Source organism: Canis aureus, chromosome 12, assembly GCF_053574225.1.
Source record: "Canis aureus isolate CA01 chromosome 12, VMU_Caureus_v.1.0, whole genome shotgun sequence".
NCBI classification, from domain to species: domain Eukaryota; kingdom Metazoa; phylum Chordata; class Mammalia; order Carnivora; family Canidae; genus Canis; species Canis aureus.
Window position 1 is genome coordinate 59,547,266 of NC_135622.1, and position 12,096 is coordinate 59,559,361.

The window sequence follows — 12,096 nt, forward strand, 5'->3', positions numbered from 1 at the left end:
TTGTATCGTAATTTTAAAAGTCATAGGTCCCAGAAATAAAAGGGTTTCCTAATCCTCCTGGGAAATTTCTCTTCCTTCCATGACATGTGGATTGTTATTAGGAATAAATGAAAGGCTAAAATAGCTTCAGAATTAGAGAACTAGGAAGTTTTGCTTTGTTTATTGCTAATGCTACTGCAGAAATAAATACATTTTATGTGAAATGTGATTTTCAAGAAGTTTTGTTTGTTGTTTTGCTTAGAAAAGTAAGATGTCTGGCTATAGCAAAAGTTTTCTAGCTGTGTCTCCAGAGGCAAGGGAAACAAATGCAAAATAAAGAGCTTCTGCACAGGAAGGGAAATAATCAACAAAACCAAAAAGGCAGCGTAGTGAATGGGAGAAGATGTTTGCAAATGACATATATGACAAAGGGTTAGTCTCTAAAATATGTAAAGAACTTTTATAGCTCAATACCACAAAATCAAGTCACCCAATGAACAGTGGGCCGAAGACATGAATAGACATTTATTTCAAAGAAGACATGTAGATGGCCAACAGACACATAAGAAGATGCTCAACATTACTGATCATCAGGGAAATGCAAACCAAAATCACAATAATACCTCATACCTGTCAGAATGGCTAAAATAAAAACACAAGAAACAACAGGTGTTGGCAAGGATGTGGAGAAATGGGAAGCTTTGTGCACTTCTGGTGAGAATGTGAACGGGTGCAGCCTCTGTGGAGAACAGTATGGAGGTTCCTCAAAGAATTAAAAATAGACCATCCTATGTGCATCTGATAATTGTGCTGCTGGGTATTCTCCCAAAGAATCTGGAAAGGCAATTTGAAAAGACATATGCACCCCTATGTTTATTGCAGCATAATTTACAATAACGAAGTTATGGAAGCAGCCCAAGTGTCCATCAGCAGATGAATGGATAAAGAATATTTGGTGTATGTGTACGATGGACTATTACTCAGCCATAAGAAAGAATGAAATCTTGCCATTTACAATATGGATAGATCTAGAGAGTATGATGCTAAGTGAGCTAAGTCAGTCAGAGAAAGACAAATACCATATGATCTCACTCATATGTGGAATTCAAGAAACAAAACAAACGGGCAAAGGGAAAAGAGACAAACCAAAAAATGGACTCAGAACTGTAGAGAACAAACTGATGGTTACCAGAGGGCAAGGAGTGAGGGGGTGTGAACGAGGTGAATGGGATAAAGGAGGGCACCTACCTGATGAGCACAGAGTAACGTACACAGGTGCTGAATCACCGTATTGTACACCTGAAACTGTTATTGTTAGCAATACTGAATTAAATATTTTTTTAAAAATTACAAAAATAAGATTACCTTCATAAAAATTCAGAAACTAGGGCAGCCGGGTGGCTCAGCAGGTTTAGCATCACCTTCAGCCCAGGGCCTGATCCTGGAGACCTGGGATCGAGTCCCACGTCAGGCTCCCTGCATGGAGCCTGCTTCTCCCTCTGCCTGTGTCTCTGCCTCTCTTTCTTTCTCTCTCTCTCTCTCTCTCTCTCTCTGTCTCTCATGAATAAATAAATAAAATCTTTAAAAAAATTTGGAAACTCTAAGAATATATTTATATGTGTAAATTTACTTTTGAACATATTTAAAAGTACAAGTCACCCTGATATTCTCACCAGACATAATCACTGTTTATAGATGTAGGGAAATATACACATTCACATATAGTTTCATATTATTTATATTATATAAAATTGTATATAAAATATCATCTCAACTGTGTATATTTATGGAATATGATGTATTTTCTCTACTGTTATAAGAATTTTTCCCTCTCATTTAAACAAGAATGTATATACCTCCTTCCATAAACCTCATTTTATTGGCTGTATAATATTCCATTGTGTATTCACGATGGTGACTTTTTTCATTTAAAAATCACCTTTTGGTATGAAATCATAGGCTATACTGTTTCTACCGGCAGAAGCATCGTGCCACTATAAGAAGATATTTGTTAGATCAATTGCTAAAAAAAAAAAAATCCACAGAATCTGGCCCAAAATAAATACCATGTTCACCCACTCTCATCCAAAACTAGAAAGAGTTAACATATGTGCTGTTGCCATAAGCACAAGTGTGGGAGGGAAAGCCGTTCTCCTCCTTAACTGTTTTTAAATCACGCCCATAATGCGGCTGGAAGTGAATGTCAGGCCAAGATAGAAGCATGCCTGTATTGTAATGAATACAGCAATAGGATTACAGACTTGGAACACGAGTCCCAAAGGGCAGGAAGGGATTCAGTTAGACCACCGTCTCTCTGTGTAGACCATTCAACAACAACAGTGTTGTCATTTGCTAATTAAAGGCAAAGAGTCTCTTCTCACTTTGTAAAACATATTCCATTCATATGCATTACATAAAGCCCTATAACTTAAAAGGAGAAATTATATGAATGTTTCTGGGTTGGATTGTGAACTCTGATTTTGCAGAATGACTAAGCCGTTTTGAATTCATAAATGTCTCTCTCTTACTTAGTTGTGTCCACAATAGACGGATGCACCATCACACCATTTGTTGGCTTTACTGATCTGACTTCCAGAATTAGGAGGGCTGTTGTCTAGACCTCCTGACGTGTGCAAGGCCCGGGCTGTGATCTTGCTGGCCTGCAGGACTGCTCCCTTCAAGGAGCACCATCATCCTCATTCAGGCTCGGGAGACACATTTAATCCTGGTGCTGTTTGCAGACAGGCTTTAAAAAGCTGTCCCGAGAATACATCTCTGCCAGTAGTTTAGTATGTCAAACCGAGGACAAGAATTTTGCTCTATTCTTAAAATGCAACTATTTGCGCATTGGGAATATTGGCCAATGAGAAAGAAAGCTGAAGGTCAGAAAAACAAAGGAGCTGCTCATGTTGGAGCTGAGCTCATGCGCTTCATGGGATTCTGGAGTGGCCCGAGTAGGTAGGAAAAAGTATAGGGTAAGCTCACCCCTTGCCCTCTCGGGTACCCGGTGGGGTGGCTGTTTTGTGGCTTCATGAGATATGCAGTCCCCCCCCAGCCCTCCTCGCCACATGCTCAGGGGTATAGATAAGAAATTGAGAAATGCGTGAGCTAGAAGAATTCCTTGTTTTTTTGAAAATTGCTTACATTATTTTTTTTTCCTGGGAAAGTAATAAAGTCCTTAACAGGAGTGTGTGTGGGAGGGGGGGGAGGGGGAGAGTGGTTACTTGCTGAGAAGAATAAGCATGAAGAATATTGGTAAATGGAGAGGCCGGACCTGGTAAGGATGGAGTGTTCTACTGGATTTGGCATCCTGAAAACTTGAAGTATACTTTTATTATTATTTTTTTAAAGGCACTAGTTGCCTCTCATTGTCTGTGACGCAGGCCGAGAAGGTCACAGAGGGTGAGTGCACAGTGACCTGCTTGTCAGACTACCAGAGGCTTGACTCAGAACTCCGCAGTGTGAGTAAAGAAAACCGAGGAAAGATAATTTATGGCCTGTGCTTTGAGATTCCCTTAAATAGAAGAGACCAGCAGCTCAACTTTTCCCAGCGTGTTCGTTATTTTCCGTGTGTCTCACTGAATGCACGGAGAACAGGGACCTACAAAAGTGTCTGCGAGAGATCTGGGTGTGAGCAAGCCTATCACAAGGTCCTGACGGGCTTGTGACACCCACAACTCAGAGTGATCGCGAGGCCAAGTGAGGGAAGGGCTAGAAAGCCACCTTGCCCCCACCTGACGTTCCTCACTGGCCTCCTGTCAAGGTCCATTTCTTTCCCCAACGTGGCAAATTTGACCAGAGCAGTAGCTTATGAAGTAATAACCCCCAGGTGATAATTGACTTTAGAATGCATTATAAATTATGACTTATACATAATCTTCATTGTAAACTGAACATTGCATTAAATTTTCACTTTGGATAAAATCAAATTTAATTAAATTCCTTAGTCTCCATTGAGTAGATTTTGAAAGCACCAGAGTGAGGATCTGGAAATTAAATGTTTACCATGGGTACCCTCCCAGGGGATGATGGAGAAGTGGCTATGACGAGCTGTGCCCACTAAATTATCTGCACCCACCAGCCCATTGGTTCAGAAGTCACACGGGGCTGTTATCATCCTGGGGTTGGACCGACGATGAGGTGCCACACTGTGTGTCCGAAGGTGGCACATATAGAAACAATTTTAAAAACAAAATCAAAGACTAACTGGGCTTTGATAAAATCTGGCCTGATGAGTCAAAACTATTTGCTGAAGTTATTGAAATCGTAAGAGCACCACGTCTATTTTCCTGGAGTTGACAACCATCTTGAGGGCTACGTTGGACCACCCACTTTCAGCTTCCAGAAGATGGACTTAAAAGGACGTGTGTGCCTGGATGGAGAGGGTGGGGCATGGGCGGGTGGGGGTGTGTGTGCGGTAACATGATGTGGTGACACAATGTAAAGAAAGGGGGGATCTAGAGGAGGATCAGACTCTCTGTGGAACACAGTGCCAGAGAGAGCACGGAAAGAAGGGCTGCCCCAGCCAGACAGGGGAGCTGAGGGGCCCTTGAATACGCTGGGTGTGGAAATGAGGAGGCAGTGCACAGCAGATGGGCTTGTGCACCATCCTGGGACCCCTCCCGAAGGTCAGGAGGAGCTGACTGCATCATTGACCCTACTCCAAGCACCCCCTACCCCGCTGTATATGGTGTGTCCACTGCCTGAAGGCCTGACATGGCGCGGCCAGCCCTGGTCCTGTGCTGCTCCAGGACTGTGAGGCAGAGGCCTGGCTGGGGCTGCCGTTGGGCTGGAGAAGAAGAAGTCAGGAATGTCACTAAAGCCACATCTCAGCCTCATCTAGGGGGGCTCGTGCTCCAGGCCGTGCTAACCAGCACATATGCAGGAAAGGCTGTGAGAGGACTTTTTGCTGTAAAATCTTCAGGTCTTTGCTAGACCTAAACTCCTATGAAAATTGATGTCAGAATCTTAACACATTTAAATATCTACTTGGGCTGGAAAACTATTATTATTTAAAATACTTGGGAAGTCATCATGTTAGGGTTCGTGTTTCTTAAGGAGCAGAAAGAAGGAAAGTAATCAGCATTTTTGTGGCCATCATTCTTTTTTTGGATCTTGCGCTCAGCAATTTTGAAGAAGTGACTGTTCATGTCAGAGGGATGGGTAGCGGGGCTGGGGGTGATGTTAGGTACCCGGTGTGTTCTTACGTCGATTCCCAGCTTCTTACTGAAGACTCAGCATGGGTACTTGAGAGCCTCAAGGGCTAGGGTGAGCAGGTGTGGTGCATGAGGAATCCCCAGGAGAGATGGTAAATCTAAGCCTCTATCTTAGGATAGAGAGAGAGGGCCACCAGCAGAGAACAGTAGGTCCAAAGGGCTGGGGTCACAGTGGAGGTGATGATTAGTCGGTGAGGGAGGGAGAAGGGGTGTCAGTTGAGTTGGTGGCAGAAGGGGTGTCAGTTGAGTTGGACCTTGTGACAAGAATCAAGGGTGTTGGGGCAAAGAGCACGGAGGTCAGGGTGAAGGCAGGGTCAGGTCATGGGGTGTTTGGGGAGTGAGATGGAACCCACTGGGGCAGAGCTCAGGCTTGGGACTGGGCCCAGGTTGGAAGAGTCCCATGTCCTCCTGTAACTTGACTCTTCAGTGTCGCAACGGATGCAGCTGGCTGGAAGGGTCTAGAGAATCCGTAACCGGTTTCCCAACCCTTGCTCAGAAAGTGCTCTGGGGAAGAATCCACAAACTGTCCTGGGCTCTTCGTAATTGCCCCGACAGAACTCAGAGTCACAGGAAGTAATGGAGAGGAGCAACTTTACTTCATGGTGGGAGGCAGTTTTGGGAGGAGTGTTTTGTGTCCATTGTCTTCGGGACACAGAAGAATCCGCTCAAAGCCCTGGCTGGGCCCGCAGCGACCGTGTGGTAGCAGGAGAGCAGACGCAGCCTGCCAAGGAGAAGCCTCCAAGTGGATTTGATTGACTCAGCCAGGCCCAGGTGGCTGGGGTGGGGGGGGGGAAGGGGAGGGCAGGTGTTCATGGAGGGAACCGGCACTCCACTGGCATTGCAGGGCCACTGGGTTGGGATGGGTGGAGGGAGTGGCAGAAGCATCCCATGGGAGGGAGGCTCCAGAGCCGGGCCTTTAGGGATGAGGTCTTGCAATGGGAACAGTAGCTTCGGAGGTCAGCCTTGCTGGAAGGGGCTAAGTCAAGTGAAGCTCTGCTGGGGGGAGGACACTGGTGTTTAGATGATGGCACAGCCGGGGAGAGGAGGGCGGGGGTGACAAGCACAAGTCAAGTCAAGGGAGTACAGCCCTTGTTCAGTGCGACAGGACAAGTAGCAGGAGGGCCACCGGGCGTCCCGAACCTGCGGCGGATCACAGTGCAGGGCAGACCCAGTGACATCAGACCCCCACCTGTAACGCGGTGCTGGGAAAACGCACCTCGTGGTGGTTGGGGTCGGACTTCCAGTCTGTCAACTCAATTTTTTGTTGTTGTTGTTAAGAGGGAGGAGCTAGTTTAATATTGTCAGTGTTGTCAAGAAATGAAGGAAAAGGGGTTTTCAGAAGCAAGCCTGATCCTAGGTCAGGAGGGGGAGCAGAAGCACTTAGGGAGGCGGTGATTTCTGCACTCCACGCCTGGACACAGGGACAGTGTCTGGTGGCCGGCCAGGAAGAGGGTACGTGAGCGACTCCGGGGGGCGGGGAGAGAGAGGCCAGGGTTAGACTAAGGCAGGAAGGGAAGAGAGGATGCACGAGAGCCGGTGTGCTGCACACGCAGGGAAGGGCTGGCTTTCCGTACAGCGCAGCTGCCTCCCCAGCACTCGGAGCTGCGGGCCCAGGGAGCAGGGGACAGGCGGCGATGCTCACACTCGGGGTCTTACAGGCTCTCATTTCCCAAGCCCCAAATTACAGAACCCAGAACAGTTTTACAAACAGGTGCTGGCATGCAAAAAAGATCAAAACAAAACCAAAAGAATCCACCTTTCCTTTTTTCTTTTGTTTTTGCATTTGTATTAACGTCATTGTTATTTACACCTTTTCTTACTCTTTTCGGTCGTTTTCTTTGTTCCTGTTCATACCACTGCTGTTATGCACGTAGGTACGCAGTCTGATATTGGTATCTCTCCAGGAACTGTGGTGACGAGAGAGAGAGAGAGAGAGAGAGAGAGAGAGAGAGAGGAACACAAGTCCAACGAAGTCAAACGGTTGCTCCAGCCTAAAAACAAAACATTGTTGTGATTATTAAAAAATAGAAACCTGAGAGACAAACACGAGGATTTTTACAAATCCATACACTTTTTATTAAATCATCAAAGAAAAACTCCCCCATGCTCACAAAAGACTTCTGAAACGCTGGGAATGGGGGCGGGGTATAAATAGATGTGAGGGAGACATGAATTCAAAGATGGTTCTAGGCATGCTGACAGTATGGTAAACAAATGAGCAGTTGCCTTCATGACACAAACACTGGGACTCGGCTAGTTTTGATTTCTAGCTCTGATTCTGTGTGACTGTGCCACCAAAATTAAGATTTCTCACTTTACATCTCACCATTCTTGATGGGGCCAGAGCTGGTACAACATTACATTCCGTCTAGAACGATTTCCCCCTCGAAGCAAAACTGCAACATCTCATATGGCAACATAGTGTTGTATTCATGAGTGCCTTTTCTTTCGTCCTTTCTTTTCTTTTCTTTTCTTTCTTTCCTTCTTTCTTTTCTTTTTTTTTTTTTTTTTTTTTTTTGTAAGCAGAAAAATAATGTGGTTTGATGCAATGGCCCAACACAATAGGAGCTAATGAATAGAGCGTGTTGCACTCGAGAGACTGCGGTTCAATTACTCGTGGTGCCAATCAAGTCAGAAATATTAACCATGGTAACCGCAGATTTCCAGCTCTATAGATGCATCAGGGAGGCAGTTGCTCTTTGGTAATCATCGGGGTCCTGGGAAGGAGAAGGGCTCGGAGTGACAAAGCACCACTGAGCTGGTGAATGCCGCCTTCACAAAGATGGGCATTGATGGGCTACGGCTCCGAGGAGTCCTGCTGCGGAGGCCCACGGCTTTATTCCTGGAGAGCTTGCAGGAGTCCAGGAGGGAAGGTACAATGGCAAAGAGATATGTATTTAGGGGGAGCTGAATAGGACAAGAAGAAAGAAAGTTGTGTGTTGTGGGTCATTCATTACTACAATGACCTGGATTCATTAGGATTCAGGGCCTGTGAGTTACGTGCAGGGTAAGGTAGGTGTGAATTGTGTGTCTTCAAAATTCATATATGGGGACCCTAAACCCCAATACCTCTGATTGTGACCTCATTTAGAAAAAGGGTCATGGTAGGCATACTTAGATGAGATGAGGTCATACCGGATGGATCCACCCTACTCCTATATGGCTGATGTCCTTATCAAAGGGGGAAATTTAGACACAGACGTGCACACGGGGTGAATGCCATGTGAACATCAAGACCAAGAATGGGTTGGCACATGTGCAAGCCTGGGAACTGCAGAGATGGCCAGAAGACCACCAGCTGCTTGGAGAATGGAATGGAAGAGAGTCTCCCTCCCGACCCTCAGAAGTCACCCCCCAACCCAGCCCAAACCTCGCTTTTGGACTTCCAGCCTCAGAACCATGGGATGATACATCTCTGCTGTTGAGGCCGCTCCGTTTGTGGTGCTTTGTTACGGCGCCCTAGCAAACCAGGACAGCCCAGATCTATTGAAACGGGAGCTCTGGGGATAAAGCCCAGGAATCCACTTTTGAACAACCTCTCCGGAGATTCTTCTGCACGTTCCAGTTTGAGAAATACCCTTCTAAATCCACATCTCCATTACAACAATCTAAAATGTTTTCTATAAAAACAGACTTTTGGACTCCCTTCCTCACAGTCCTCATACTCTCCCCACCCTGCACACACACACACACACACACACACACACAGATTGGTTGAATTAGAATCTCACAGACATTTCTTGGAGTAGGTTCCAAATCCTAGCATCCAGGTTTTCTTTTGGTGTATCTAGTGCTTTTCCATTGTAAAGGGAATTGCATTTCCAGTAGGAATCCTTACTTTTGCGTCGTGTTTCCCTATTCGTAACACACTTTCAGGTGAACTGTCTTCTTCACTTACAGGAGGTCCTGTCCCACTGGTGGGGAAGAGTGAAAAAGAGAAGCTTTCATTTGCTCAGGAGTCCCTGGGTGAGTCAGGTGTGGGACACAGGACTGGGCAAGGCTCCAGCCTGCAGTTCCCCTGTGAGGGCTCAAGGATGTCCTGGACTCTGGAAGAGTCACGCAAGTTTGGTTTGCAGCTAGAGAACCTTGTGATACTTGCTCATCTAATGCTGGCTCATTTGTTTGGTTGGCTTTTGGGGGAAGAGAATTCTAAAATGTAGCTTTGCCCATGTCCCCACTCCCAACCCTACATGGGCTCTGTCTCTCTATTAGCATTAGGGCAGCACCCGATCTCCAGACTGGGCCCTTTGCAGTGTGCCCCAGCTCACCTCCAAGGCCCTGTCCCCTCTCCCCCTCACTCATGCTCTGTGTCATGCGCTGAAATGATGGTAAAGACATCGGCCAGCGTAGTCCTTAATGATGCATGACTCTAAGTTCTCAAACGTCAGCGTGCAGACAAGTTCCCTCGGATCAGGTTCCAGGTCACTGTTTGATGTGGACCCAAAACGCTGTATTTTCTACTGAGCTCCCAGGGACCGCTGATGGTGCCTGGATCCCACTTTAAGGAGCAGACACTTAGCATGCATTCACTTACTTAATCCTTATAACAACCTCTGGGGTTGGTGCTATGGTTGTCCCTACTGTCCAGACAGGGAAACTGAGGCATGGGATGCTGAAGCGGCTTGTCTTAGGTCACACAGTAAGCGAGTTACCGGGCTGGGAGTTGGGCTCAGCAGGTCTCGCTCTCAGGTCCATTTTCTTGTCCACTTGCTTGTGCTGCTTTGCAAACAGGTTTGGAAGAGTCCGTGGCTTTCAGCTGGCCTCCCCAGCTGCTTTCTCCCCTCCAGGCCTCCGATGCGGTTAGTCATCCTCTCCCTCCCTCAGCGTTCTCATCTGTGAAGTGGGGCTGTGACAAAAACCACCTTGTAGGGTTGTTATGGGGATCAAATAGGACAGGCTGTGAGCCTTCCTTCGGTGTCCCCTCCTCCTCCTTATTATTTCTATTAAGTGATTGCTAATGGGGACTGAAATTCCACTGACTGTGCTTGAGCTGCCCCTGTAAGGCTCGTGCATGACCTGGGGTGCTGCTGGAAGTCTCTGCACATCTTCCTCCTCTGCAAAGGGCATAATAGTAATTGCTTCCTCACAGCGTGATCTTGTGAAGGATGAACTAGATAAGGCACACACGAGCTCTTTGTGTAAGGCCGGCATGCAGGAAGGTGTTAAAAATGTCATTGTTTTCAATTCAGTGAACATACCTCTTTCATCCACATCCACACATTCTTATTCAATTAATACTCTAAGCGCTTTCACATGCATCATCTTATTTCATCCCAATAAGAGTCTTGTGAAACACTGATATATTTCTGCCGTACAGATGAGAGAATGGAGTCGGTGGGACATGCTCGAAGCCATGTGGTCCGTTGTTAGTGGAATAGAATCGAAAGCCCCAACCGTGTTCATTATTGCTCTTTCCACAGTGGTTCTGGTGTGGTGAGCGACCACTAGATGCACAAGAAGAGCACTCACATGTGGGAACTTTATCGAGTTTCTCTGCAACTCTACTTATCTGCTCCCTTAGTTCTGAGCGTGTTTGTTGTTTCCTTAAATCTCCTTCTTAATGTGTTTATGTTGTTATTTATTACGTCTTTATGTCTCTCTTCATGAAGCTTTGTCCCTCTTGCCCTCTGAATTTTCATGGTAACCCTTGGTTGCAGTGGCATGGGTGGAGAAGCCATGTCCAGCTCTTGTCGCCAATCTCTTTTTGGTCTTAAGAACCAAGTCTCCAGAGACAAGATGTTGGGGTCAGAGGGGATATGGAGCAGTCCTTACCCCCAGTAGAACTAACTTCCCCCTTCATCATCTATGAAACAGGGGTAGGAGTGATTGATACACATTGTAAAATTGAGTCCAGATTGATTACAGGGTAGAGTGCACCCATGTTCCATACAGTGCTCTGGGATGAACCAGCATCTAGGGTGGAGGTCAGTTAGACACTCTCTGAAGTTGGTGTCTAACGGATAGATAGTCATTCATTTTGGAGTTGGGACATGTGGTTCTCCCCAAAATGTTACACAGCCAGCACAAGAGTTATTTATCATAAGCTTGTGATGTGCTTATAAATAGGACAGACCTTTTGGGGATTTAAAAGACCAGAACACACACACACACACACATGCACATCTCTTATAATGAACTCAAGGAGATTTGCTTCTAGCTTGGAGACCTTACAAAGGAAATAATCAGGAAATATTTGTGATATTTTCCAATTAAGAACTCAGTGGCAAGTATGGTCAAATGCTGATGATTTGATGTCAGCCAGAAGGACTGTTCTCTGTGCATAATTTGGATCACTTTGTCCCTCTATTTGAAGGGAGATGGAATTTTCACATTACTGGGGTGGAAAAGGGGCAGAGATGTGGAGATCTGGTTTTCTAGAATGGAAGTGACCATATTGTGGAAAGAATATTGGACTTGCAGGCCAAAGACTCGCATCCCAATTTTTGGATTCATATTTGTTCACAGTAGGGTCTTACGCAAGTTAATTAACCTCTCTGAACCCAATTTTCTCATCTGTAAGATGGAGTTAATAATAATCTATTTTAAGGATTGCTGAGTAGAAGAAATACAATAGACGTGAGCGTGTTCTGTAAACACTGGAGTGCTGTATTCATTAGCGGGTTATTATTACAACAGTGTTCACAACACAACTAACCTGAACGCCCAAATGTGGGACACGATACGGAGTGCAGAGGTGAACTACCCCGTCCATTGTCCCCATGACTGTTGCTAATGAATGGTCAGGTCTCAACTGGGGAGGTAGAGTCCCTGCGGCTGATGGGTAGATGGTGCGGCCTTGGGGAATGGAGGAGCCAGCGCACAAGAAGTGTAGACCAGAGGCATGCAGGGTGTTTGCAGTGCTGTACAGCCATCACCGTCACCTCCTTCCTCAATCTTTCAT

General features: G+C 46.0%; 1 long non-coding RNA gene across 1 annotated transcript in view; it reads left to right on the forward strand.

Moving 5' to 3' along the window:
• Positions 1-10,760, forward strand: part of LOC144281304 (uncharacterized) — a 35,239-nt gene extending 24,479 nt beyond the window's left edge. The window contains exon 3 of the long non-coding RNA XR_013349874.1: positions 9,096-10,760. This is a non-coding gene — a long non-coding RNA (uncharacterized LOC144281304). The remainder of the gene's footprint in view (positions 1-9,095) is intronic.
• The last annotated feature ends 1,336 nt before the right edge of the window (positions 10,761-12,096 follow it).